Below are 13176 nucleotides of genomic sequence, written 5' to 3' on the forward strand. Positions count from 1 at the left end.
AGGCCAAGTGATGGCCAGACTTGAGCATGTTTTCCATATCTGTACATGACGTTTCATGGATTTTCTTGTTATTTTTTTCAGTACTCAACAAAATGCTTAATAATCTCAGAAATAAGGTATCATTCCGCTTGGAATCACAGGAGGATCAGATATATTTCATCTTCATCTCAGAGATCTCACATAAATCATTTACTTCTCCCTGAGGAAGAACCATGAACCAGTCTGAGATGTAAAGAGCATGAATTCCAAAATACAAAATCTCTAGAAATTCATTTAATTGCTCAGTTATTTCCTTGCTGAGTGTGCAGTCACCTTAAAAGCAGGGTTTTGAGGGGAGTGGGCCCAACATGCTCCTCACATTGGTTGTGAACCTTTGAGGTGCCAAGAGCCCCTGATGTGGTCAATATATGGACAGCTGTGGATACTCACACCTGGCTGAGCCTGACCTTTGTGCTAACGAATGCCAAAATTACACGTGGTTAAATCTAACACAAAATAAGGATCAGATTCATTATTCAATGAGACACATTTTTCAATTCATATTTGTCCACAGAAGCTTAACACAGAGAGGACAGAAGTAATTTGTCACCAGGAAGAAAAAAAACACTAAAGTTTGCATAGGCACGAGAGAGATGTCTGCTTTGACATCAGTGTTCACTGAGTATAGTAAAATATAAACACTCCTGTAGTATAAGGTGCCTCATAATTCCTACTAGATGAAGAGTCAGCTGCAGGCAGAAACACTGGGTTTTGCAGCAGTGTGCAGCAGGCATGGCAGAGACGGGGCAGCTGCAGGGAACTCCTCTCACGCTGCCTGGAGCCATTGGTGATGCCCCAAACTACATGAGCTAAGCTGGAGAAAAGTCTTAGGTCGTATTTGGGCAAAGGTATCGTTCCTCAAGCAGGAAAGCCCAGAGCTGGCCTGGCTGCTCGACTCCATCGCGCTGCGAGGGGACAATTTCCTCTCCAGCTGCTGGAAAATACCACTTCTGTCGTTTGTGTCCTATTTGGTCTCTGAACCAAAGAAGGGGGGAAAATAATACCCCAGCGGGTCACAGAGTTCAGTGAAAATCCTACAAGCTTTTCCTGAACAAATAACAGTCAGCGACCTCTGGCCCCATCTTTGCATAAGAATTAACATCAGTGCTCAGGAGTCACTGCTGTGACTGGTGGCTACGCAAATGCCACATTCTTATTTAAAACTCGGATATTTTTTTTTTTTCTTATTTTTTAAAATATATATATATATTTTTAAGAACCCGGTAGAAAAGGAGGGCCTTGCAGCTCATCTGCATTACAGATGAGGCCTCTTGGAGAAAATCAAGCATCCATAATTCATTACATGTTTCCTGCAGGGCCTGGAGACGGCCGAGGCCCTAGCAACAGAGTCATAGCAACAGAGGCCGGCCCCAGCCAATCGGCGGGCAGCTTTCTGACGCCGCTCAGCCAATCCGAGGGGGCGGCAGAGACGGAGGCGCCGTCGCCCATCGGGCAGCGCCGCCCAGACGCGAGGCGGTGCCGCCGGTGGTTCGCCCAGCTGGGGAGCGGGGAGGGGTGAGCTGGTTTGTTCTGTGGAATTGAGGTGCTTTTGGGAAGCCTGTCCAACCAATCCTTAACAGTATGGTTGGAATGAGTGTGAAGTGAAAGGTGAGGTGAGTTTTGATCTGTGGGAGGTGGAATAGTAATTTATTTTTTTTTTAATTGTAGGCAAGAGTACATATTCTGAAGCGTTTCTACCTTGAGGATGAGTTCTGAGGGAAAAGGCTGTGTGTGTGCCTAGCACAACACCTGTGCAAGTCTCTTAATAAAGATTTCCAACTGCTGCTCTCTCCAAAGCAGAAATAACCTGCTCTAATTTGTGCTCCACGACTGCAAGATCTGCTTCTGAAAGGATCGCCTTGAAAAACTGATATTTTTTCCCTAAGTTGCACCCTACAACAATAATTACCGCTCAGCAGAGTTGCCCTTCCACGCTAATAGCTTGTCTTGCCTCCTGTGACACTGCCATTGTTCTGCAGTGACACAGAACAAAGCGAAAATGAAGGAAGTGGGGACGAGGAGTTGGAGGAAACAAAAAGGCGGTGTGCTGGAAGCTGCAATGGAAGTGCAGAAAGCATCGAGCCTTCCCACACACAGCTCGTTTGTGGAGTTTTGTTAAGTGCTGGAAAGTCATAGTGCTGTTACCTGCACAGAAATGTGTAATTTCCTTTAGTGAGGGGGAGGAAAGGTACCGGGTTTTGTTTGGATTAAGTAAGTGTACTGTAAATAGGAAAGCTGCTTGATCCCCGAAGGCACAGAATTGTGGCTTATTGCAGCCGTCGTATTCTCTAAAATAATTTATTTTTTCTCTGAATGGCATAAGGAAATACTTTCCTTTGAAATATTCGTATTTAACTGAAATTTTAAAATACTCTGTGTCCATTTATATGCAGCTACAGAGGTTTATAAATCCTGGTATAAAACTGTATCTGTTTTCGTTTATCTTTTGGGAAAATGAAAAGCAATCATTTATCCAAACCTGAACATTGCACTTGAAGCCACGATATTGCAGGTTATCTAAGCAAGCGTTTCACCCTCAACCCAAAAGTCAATCCCAAATTCCACTCTAATGCGTATGTTGCTCAGATAGTGAAAGCTGAGATTAGAAGATTTGCTATTGATGCTTCAAAGTACATTTTGGGACCCAGTGCCCCATATTGAACTTTAACAGATGATGCATAAATTGACTAAAGCCAGGAAGGCTCCCAGAGGAAGATTGAAAAATACATTCCAATCTATCCTCGTATATTTTATAAAATGTTGGAAACAACCTGCTTTGTCAAAGCCTTCTGAAATGCTACGGATGAAAAAATATCACATCCCCAACTTTTTGCATCTGTCAGATGGCTGGGAAGACTTCTTTATGATTCATTTCTTTCAGTGAATTAGTAGGACTAATTACTATGTTTTCTGTTTAAAAGTGGCTGGTTTTTCCTTGTTTGAAGAGAAGCCATGTAAAATTTTTTTTGTAGCAGTATTTTGCAGCATTTAAACCTGAAATAAAAATGTTTGTTTTACCTTAAGGAAACAGCAACAATTAGTCACAATGAGTCTGAAAACATAATTACTGGTTGTAAATTAAAATTCTTTTTTTTTTTTTTTCCCTTGGTGAGCAAGATCAACTTAGCAATTTCATATTTTACTTGCAATTAGACACAAATGAAAACTTGAACACCAAGTCTGTGACTGTTCATTAAAATCATTTAATGAACCCTGTGGTCTGCATAGTTAAAAATAAGAAATTGCCTTCCAGGATGGTTAAGTTGTCCCATACCTTTTTCCTTAACTTTGACAGATTCAATGTAAGGCTGGAGGCATGCTTACTCTGAAAGGCACAGTGTTCTCTAATGAGCTGTTAAGCTAATGAATTTCTTATCCTCTTATGTGGATAAAAGTTTCTGGTAGAAGTCAAAAGATCTCAGCTTTTTAAGTGGATTTGTGCTTTGCATCTGGGGAGGGAGGGAAGGAAAGGGTACTGCAAAGACTGAAATTCATTGTGATTCTTAACAAGAAGCACCATGTGGCAATAGCTTCCTCAATGAAACCATTACCATTAAGAATCCTTGTGTGCTCAGTTTGAAGTGTGGAACACTCCAAAGCAGAGCAACAGATCCATGGGCACACGTGGGAAAAGGAGCTCATGCTTAAACGAGTCCATCGGGTCTATTCAGGAGAGAGGATTCTCTTCCCACTGACATCTGTGAATGACTCCATGTGTGGACAGGGAAGCTCACTGCTGTGCAGAGGACCCACGCCCCACTTACACACAACAAAGTAAGTAGAATAATATATCATTTCTACTTACAAAGGCGAAATCCTCATCTAATGCAGTGATGAACAGTATCTCTCCTCAACTCCACAGTGCTGAGGTGCTGTAGAAATAATACTGCACATTTTCACAGAGATCCCAAAGCATTTTGCAGCCATTCACTGACCAAGCTTCAGGTCGTCAGAGAGATACGTTTCACCTGAGGGATGAAAACTGTTTTGTTTCACACTTCAGTGCTACTGCCTCTGTGGAGATGATGCATTATCTCAGGGGCTGGATGGGAAAGCCCTGAATGATTTCAGTACACTGACTTGGGCAAAGTGTAATCACAGTACCAGGGGTCAACAAGCCTTAAAAGAAGTCACTCTGACTCTGCAGAAATAGGAAGGAGGAGAAAAGAAGTCTTGACTACAATTTGTTCTCCTCTAAATGGTCTTGGACTTCATCAAGGGGAGCTTTGAGTCTTGCTAAGCAATTTATTGCAGGCTCTGGGTACAAATTAATTTACACTGACAAATTAGTTTCTCTGCTCAACCAATCTTGTGAGCACACAGAAAGTCCATGCATATTTTTGTGAGCAGCCTGCCATTCCCATCAGTTAAAATAGTGGAGGCTGAATGCCTTTACAATGTAGAAGTGAATTTTCCGCTGTGTTTTTAGTGCTAAATTCTTGTTCCAATGTAAGCAGAAATACATGGTTTATTTGCCATGGCTCTGCTTTAGAGGTAGCAAAGGCAAGCTTCTGGACTTCAGTGCGAACTGCAGGGCCATGTCTCTAAAGTAATTTGGCCCTAGGATGTGAAAGAAAAAGATCACCTGCAAAAACAAAGCTCTTGACAAGAGATCTCAATTCTGTATTAGCTTCTTAAAGACCTTCCCATAGACTGATGTAAAGCCTGGTCATGGCATGAATCAAAGCATGTGAAATTCACCGCTGACACTTGCACTGATTTCAAGATATTTGTATGAAACTGCTATGGGCTGTCTTGCAGTAATTCAAACTGCAGACAACACAGAACTTGAATTTTCTGGTGTATTTCATTATTCCTTGCTTTCTCACAGCAATTCACAGGAGCTAATCGCCAGACTTAGGGCTGCTGTGTACATGGAGGTCAGCAGAAATCTTGCTATGAATTTGCAGCAGTGCCACCACAACCTCCAAGTGGCTCCAAATCTACACGGCAGCGTTTTGCTTTTATTTGGACTTTAAAGCTTTGCTTGACCAATGCCTCAGCAGCCTCCCTGAAAATTCTTCAGAAAAGAAAACTAGAAACGGCCCTTTTGTTATTGTCTTTTTCCAAAAGGGGCCCAGGTAGTGACTTGTGAGCTCCCTCATACAAAGAGAATAGAGGGAAAAAAGAAATAATCTCCCTACCCCCCATGTGCCAGAGAAAGCAGGCGCGCCAAAGAGGGTGTGCGTACGCTGCGAGAGCAAGGCTAGGGCAGGGGCTGACCTCCGGCTGCCTATCCACCACAAAAGAGACCGTGGCATTGACACAGCCTGACTGTTCTCCTTCGAAGGGGATGGATTGAGAGGAAGTGACCCTTACTGCCCCTCTTCTGCGGGGGACCTTGTGAATAACTGTTGCTCTTCTCTTCCTTCCTTCCTCAGGCAGGTCAGAGAAATTAACGCTGAGAACACTCTCTCTTACTTTGTTGTTGGAGCAAGAAAAAAGAAGACTTTTCCCTTGAAACGGATGAGCAAGAACTGTAGAGGTGCTAACTTTTTGCTGTTTCTGCCTTGGGAAACACGGAATGATTCCCAGACTGATCCACAGATGACAGGTTAGCGGACAGCAGCACTGGCTCTGAGTGCAACTGTGTCTGGCTTTGTTTTCCAAGGAGACCCATAGAACAATCCATGCAGCTCAGTTCCCAAGAATTAGGAGCAGGCTTTATTCATTGAGAGATTCAGAGCTCTTAGAGCTCACCATCTAATGGCATCTGAAAAGTTTCTACTGAAACCCAGGCCACAGAGGAGATTAAAGAGGATCCTGGGGGCTGTAGGATGCAGAAAGTCAATCTGGGAATTGAAAGGAAGCAGAAGCTGCTAGGCCCACTTCTCAGCAGTGCCAGCATCTTTGCCCATCCCTTCTGAAGTTCACGGGGTGCCAAACCTTGCACCCAAGGACAGCCCTAAATAGGTTGGAGCTTGCAAGTGCCCAGCCTACTTCATATATCTTTGTTGTTGAGGGGCCATAGGTAAAGCACATGGACTCAGTTGCTCCCCTTTCTTTTCAAAGGACTTTTAAATGTCTCTCAGCTGCACTTGGGGGTGAGTCGGGGAGGGAGGGAGTGACCTTTGGATTCTCCCTCTAGAGGGAACCTGAGAAAATGACCTTTTGGCCCTTAGCTCTGCAGGGGCTCTGGAGAGGTCGGAGGGAATGACTCTTGGTCCAATCTCACTCTCCACAGGGGCTAAGGGAAAAATAGAGAGAGAGAATGAACTCCAGGAATATGCGATCACAGGAATTTTTGTCTTCTTCTGAAAAGGGGGCATGTTTATTTTGTAGCCCTGGTAAGAAAAATAACCTGCCACTGAGAAACAAGCACATCCTTTTAAGGCAAGAATGAGCTTCAACTCAGTGACCTAGAAATCAAGGCAGAAAGTAAAAGCTAATAAATAAATAAATAAGTAAATAAAATAATCAGGGATGTCGTGCAAAATCAAGGGGTGCCCTCTGAAGAGGTGTAATCAAGGCTCTGAGCCATCAGTTATAATGGTTTTGATTAAAGAAAGCTGTGCAGAAGTAATCTATTTTATTTTTAAATGGCCTGATTTTCCCTCACTACTCTCTTGGAGACTGAACCTAGAACAACTTGAAGGAGGACATAAAATGTTCATTGAAAATAGGTGAAAAGGTATGCATTTAATAAGAAAAACTCACATCTTTTAAAGTTACTTTTGGGTTTTGATGGCATGCATTAAAATTGGCTGAAAAAAGCAATGCCTTAGTAAATAAAAACATGAAAAACTTCCAAATCCTGGCTGATCAAGCCACGCGGTTCCTTTCTGCAAACTCAATGCCTGTTCACAGTGTTGAACTTCCTCGCTTGTTTCCAATATAGCTGAAACCCTAAAGTCTGAAAGTCTTCAGTTCCTGTATAGGGTCAGACATATTGTCTTTGCTTGATAAATAACGACAAATAGTAGAAAAGAACCTCAAAAGAATCACAGCTAGGTTGGGAGGGGAGGAAGGTTTACATTTTCTCCCTCAAGAAGGTCAGATGTTTATTCAAGCCTATCCAAACCTTTTGAACAGATCATGGGCTGTGCTGGAAATCTCAAGAGAGCAGCATTTCCTGGAGAGTGGAAGGAATATCTGTCTTCAGAACAGCCATCTGCAAAGTGTCATGCTGGTTTTGAGTCTGACAGTGCAAAAGGCTCACCGAGATACCAGGTGCAGAAATGTAGCCTATTTCTTAAAAGGTTATTGGAATAAAGTGAGCTGAGTTCTTGTGGCAGCAGGAATAAAGCATGTGGTATTTACTGCCCGTTATTGCTCTGCACTGCACTGAATTCCTCCCACATGACTTACATGTTGGAAATGGGATGTCCTTGTACCTTTATCTAGGTGAGTCAACGTGCATTTTTATACTCACGGTATTTTTTAGAAGAACTTCAAAACTTTATTATCAGTGCTTGGCTCGTTCTCACTCTATTTTTCAAGTTAGTTAAAATAGCCTACATAAAATAGTAGAGTATGGAAAAACAAGGGGAGGCCAAAATGTCTACCAGGTGAGCAACTTTGATTCAGTAAGTTGCATGCTTCAGTGGATCCAGTCACTACTTAAAACGGGTTGCCTGTCTTCACGTGGGAACAGCCTCATGTTTTAGTCAGAGATGCTTGTGTGCCTTTGGTTTCATTTTGATGCCTCTTTATGCTTCAGGCTCATGACCACATCATTTCCACATTCCAAGCTTGACATAAAGACTACCATTCACAGAAAGAGGCATGTTTTCATGAGAAACTCATTGTGTAATGTAGCCTTGTAAAAAGTGTCAATAGCACATTTACAGCACAGCAGAGCCGCTTAAAGCTGAGTGTCTTAACACTCATTTATGGAAGATGGCTGTAAACATGAGCATGGGCAAGGTTTAGATGTCTTCTTTGCAAAGGTAAGCAATAGCATTAGGCAGTGTCTGCAGCTGCAGCTCCCTGTGCAAGGACTAGGAGCTGGAAATACTGCTGTCTCTATAAAATACAGGAATCCAGACAAACCTGCAAATTAAGAATTTTGTAGAGGCTTGGGAATTATCTTTGTCCACAACGAATGGGCAAAAGCTTACTGTATCCTCTAATCCCAACTTATAATTAACATTTGATTTCCAAAAGCGTGGCAATCTTGTGTTCTTTTCAGTAACAGCATGTGTTCTATATTCATAGGAAATCAAAGTTGTACGCTGTTTACATTTCAGCAGCATGCTTCAGAAAATGAATTTAGCCATTCAAGGCTTGGGTGCTTTTAAATAATATTAATAAAATGAGAAAGTCATGGGATGGAGGACCAAATGGAGATACATTGTCACCTGCTGTAATTACTTTCTTAATATGCCATCTGTTGCCTTAGGTTCTAGGGTCAGGAAGTGAAATAAGCAATGGTCTAAAATAATGCTGCTTAAGCTGTTTGTGAGTAATAATATAATGGCACTCTTGGCCCTTGCCTGTACCTGTTTCCCAGAGTGAGACCCGCTCTCCCCAACTACCTGGGAGCATCCCAGCCAGCAGCCCTGCAGGACTTTTCCTGTGATCCTGTGATTCCTGCTGGGAGGAATAAGGGCAGGGTCAGTGGTTATAAGCTCTGGCAGCTCCATGCAGCCTTTCAGGCTGACACCAAGAACATTTTCCCCTTTAAATAATCAGCTATTGGAGAATTATCATGGAATCGTTCTTTGTTTAATCCACTCTTGTTGTTGGGTAGCTTGTGTGACTCCATGCACCAAAGCAAATGACTGAAAAATCCAGAACAGGAAACTTTTGATATGTAAGCAGCAAACACTTGTGTTCATCCAGGCCTTCCTTTGCTTGACCATGCGTGTGTATATTCTTAGGGGGAAAAGTACCCTGCTTTCCAGCTAAAGCCTGTTGTATATGAATGTATGCAAGTAGGAAGCAGAGCAGAGCAAAATACATTTGAATCTAAAAATGTATGTGAAAATACACATGCATCCATTGCATATCAAGACTACATCCCACTGGCTCCCTTTGGCATAAACAGCGTGTTCCTGAATTGTCCTTCAGAAGAAAAGCTACTCCTTTAACCATATAGAGAATGCTAGACAAAATTGGATTTATGCAGAGGAAAAACAACTTTTTTGTCATTTCCAGATAGGAGTTGTTTACATAGCAGTTGCAAGACGTGCAAAGCAGAAAAAAAAAATACTCATCCCTGAAGATGCAGAGTCACTTAAAGCAAAGAAATTCCTCACATAACTTATGACACTGATGCAATATAAATGTACAGAACAAATGCTCACACTCATTAAAGATGGAGAGGGTGCCTGGAGTGTCAGAGCTAGGAGTTGGGTTCAGTTTACAGTTCTCCTCTTGGTTGGTGTGCTAGCCTGGTCAGTTCATGTGAACTCTTCACAAGCTGCATGGATTTCCCCGGATCTCACATTACACATAGGTGAAATGCTGTGAATCCACTGAAGTTTTGCCACTGAGGAATGAAAAACACATTTAATTTGTTATTGTTAAGTGAAAGAAGGCAGTATCTGACTGAAATCCATGCCTTTGAAATTGGTGAACTTCTTTCTCTTAATTGTGGTGAGTCATGATTATAAGTGAATGTGCACGTGTGTAAATGTTATGGGGAAAAAAAACAAAACCAAAAAACAGAAAGATGGCTGGAATCAGACTTACAGTTGTATTTTAACCTATTCTAAGTATGTTGTGATACAGCTACAACCAGTAGTTTTGACTGTATTTTTATCCCCACAAGAATTGGCTGCCATGCCTTTGGGGAGTGTTTTTGTGTCAAAATACCACCAAGCAAAGTGTGTTTGCTGAAACTGCAACACCTTTTGTATGTATTATGGCACATACTAAAACAAGGGGAGGGGGATTCAGTGACACATACTGATTAATTGGTTAACAGGAGCTTCCTCATACTCATTACAGCTATTCAGCCATATCACTTTCTAAATCTGAAGACACAATTTTATCTGAAAGCCCATATGGCTTATCAGGAAACTGTGCGTATAGAAAATTACCACAATCCCGAACCAAGATAATATTTATCTAATAGACCATAACAGCTTGGGAAGAGTCAATATGGTCTCTCATTTGAGCATGCATTTTGCTATGCATTCTACCTATACAAACACAAGTCATTTACATTGCAAGCTATCTGCCTGGTAAATCCATTTTTAGGTAATTCTTGTAACAGTGGATATTTTTTTATGAGAGATTATAAAGATCGTTTGAATGTATTGTAGCTCATGTAATAATTTGGAGATGACTGAGTATTTGCCTGGTGGATTGTAATGGACTCTGATGGAGCTGTTGGCTTTTATCAGCTAAACCCATATTTTGGTATGTAAGCAAATTTGAAAGAGCAAAATATTTGCCGAACAATCAGCCAGACTGCTGTGTCTGACTTGCAGCATCCTGCCTGCTCTGAGTCACCAGGTTGATAAAGGTGCAGCCTGCCTGCTGCCAGGGCCCAGGTCTGGCACAAGTGAGCCATTACTGTAAATTCTGTCTCATCCCTTCCACTCACAGAAATCAAGGAGTATGAAGAGCACCTTGCTGGGGGTTAATGGCTGAATTGGAAGTGAAGAGGTAACCCTTTCACCTAATCCCACAAACCTCTGCAGAGAACGCCCTGTAGTGAAGTCATGCTTACTCTGAAAGTCCTGGGTGGGTCCTGCTTTTGTGTTCGGAGATCCTTTGACATTGTAGTTAAATAGGTTCTTTTTCTCTCTCCATTTTTTTAGGTTCTGTTTTCCCTCTACTGGAAAAGTGAAGGAGAATAAAGAGACGAATGGCAAGAAGAGTGTCAGCATTTGAATGGAAAAGGAAAATTAGCAGGAAGATCTTGTCTAGGATTTATTTCAGTATTTTAATATTGTTCAAAGTGAAGGATCAGTCTGTTATCAAAGAATATAGAGGTTTTTGTGAAGCAGACATTTAAAAGGTAAACTTTTTGACAGCAAATATTTTTTAATGACAAAATTTTGAGCAACTATAGCAGAGAAAAAATCCCTCCTGAGGAAGGACTGCTCAAAATCACAGAGTGGCCCCTTGGCATAATCTCTGAGAGCCTGCACTGAGAGGGATGAAAGTGTCTGTCCTTTTCACTGAATGCAGAGGGACCCCACGTGGCTGGTGAATACTATGTGCCTGACTCCTACACCATTCAAGTCACAGGAGTTGAAAACTGCTTTTTCACCAAATCCTCTCACTGAAGAAAAATGGAAAAACAGCCGGGCAACAGCAGCCTTTCCAGCAGTTTTCCATAGGTTATCGAAGCAAATTTCACCACATATCAAGGTTTAGTCCTTTTAAGGAAAATGATTGTGTTTATGCCATCTCCCAAGTCTTTCAGTGGCATTTCCAGAAGAGGCAGGTGGTGTGGATACTGAGTGCAATAGGGAGAGACTTACTCTCTTGAAATCACACAGAAAGTGTGGACTTTTTGTGTACCGGAGTTATGGTAGGTCCTAATGTAACACTTTATAAACAGAGTTGTAATTATTACAATCGTGAGACATTTATGCAGTCAGCCACAGAATGCTAAAATAAAATTTCTGTTAAACAATGTTCAATAAAATGCAGTTTTCCATCAGATCACTTTTCTCGAAGAGTGTCAGTAAAATGGCCGCTGTCACAGTGCCAATGAGATGTAATGGAAGATAGATAGTACTTAACATCCTTAAAAATGCATTTAGATTTGATGGTTGAGGGCTTGTCATCAGCAGACAGAACAGGCATCGAGATCCCAAATCCTTCCTACTAGCTAAATAAACAAACACAATCTGCATTCCATTGAAACTATGGAAGAAGTATGCTAGATATGAAGATGGCAGATTCCCACCACAGAGGCTGCACTAGTCACTGCAGCTTTGCTTAAATTTTGAAGAAAAGGACTGGGGAGGAACCTACAGAAAATAAATGGAACTATTTCTGCCATTCCATGTCTTGCAGAGTGAATGAAGAGTGAAAGTGAGATTTCCACTCGCTGTCCCCTGCTTATGTGATGTACTGTGAGGGTACGTAGGAAGCCTCAAACCTGTTAATATATATTCTGCAGGGTGGGTAAGTGTGCTATATTTAATTTCCATTGAAACAGTGCTTCTCTCTGAGGCTTCCTACATACCTTCATATCTCATCCATCCACTATCGACTTTGCTCCTTCCTCACTTCTTGCTGCCATCACATCAGTCACAGCTGTGTCCCAGCAGTACTTCTGACCCAATCCCGTATCCCACTGCTTCCTGTTGCAGTCTTCAGGTCTTCTTGTGATTCCATCTTAGGAAAATATTTAAGAATATACATATTTAATTATTATAAAATAAATCTACCCCCAGTTAGTTATGTGCCTCAGTTTCCCCATTATTGCTGGGGGAGATGCCATTAACTCACATCACAGTTGCATGATGAGCTCCCACACACGCACATAATGTCCTTGGGAAAATGCCATTGACTTCTCCAAAGGATTGAATTGCCTCACTTTAATTTTAGCTGGTTTCGTTCGTAACCTCCAACGTTCTTTCCTTACAGAGCGTGTCTGTGCATGATTTTATTATGGGTAAAAGCAGAATGCATCAGGAAAGTTCCTGAATGACAAAATGTAGCACTCCAGCCTCCTGGAGTTTAATTATATTTGTATGCCCACTCCTGCTTCAGTGACTCTTTCAGAGGTTCCCACTCGCAGCTGCAGCTAAGTGGGCATGTCTTAAGGTGACAGATTGAGAATATATATTCAAGTATATGTAGAAGTACATCTACTTTTCCATTTCTCCTTTGTTTCTGCCACTCACTCACCGATGTCAAAATCACACACTTGCAATTTAAACCCCAATATACATCATTATGGCAACTCAAAACTAAAAAGTATTGCTCACATTCCTCCCTCACCTTTCACAGAATTTCACACTTCTTTTCCCTGCTTGCCCATCCTATTCCTCCCATACCATCCCCTAGTGATGCTCTTCTTTGGCTATGTCCGTGCCACCCCAGCAGCATTGCTTTTACCACAGCATTATGACCTAGGTCTAAGCTGGCAGCTATAAAAGCTTTCAATCCAAATCAGAATTTGTGACAAAAATCAATACTTTCTTCAAAAGATTCTATTGGGTCTTACGATTTGTATCACTTGTGTATTCACCTGAAGAATTTGGAATTCCCTCAGTACTGCAA

At 41.8% G+C, this 13176-nt stretch overlaps 1 long non-coding RNA gene across 3 annotated transcripts; it reads left to right on the plus strand.

Moving 5' to 3' along the window:
* Positions 1–1418: 1418 nt before the first annotated feature.
* On the plus strand, positions 1419–12926 carry LOC116244360 (uncharacterized). Of its 3 annotated transcripts, XR_016467898.1 has the most exons (5): positions 1419–1554; positions 1708–3813; positions 5421–5593; positions 7072–7209; positions 10752–12926. It is a non-coding gene; the product is annotated as an uncharacterized LOC116244360 (long non-coding RNA). The 3 variants fall into 3 exon arrangements; XR_016467899.1 differs by lacking the exon at positions 7072–7209; XR_004170173.2 differs by lacking the exon at positions 10752–12926 and having other exon boundaries at positions 7072–8465.
* Positions 12927–13176: the final 250 nt, after the last annotated feature.

The sequence above is a fragment of the Phasianus colchicus genome, chromosome 6, assembly GCF_987193195.1.
Source record: "Phasianus colchicus chromosome 6, bPhaCol1.hap1.1, whole genome shotgun sequence".
NCBI lineage: Eukaryota > Metazoa > Chordata > Aves > Galliformes > Phasianidae > Phasianus > Phasianus colchicus.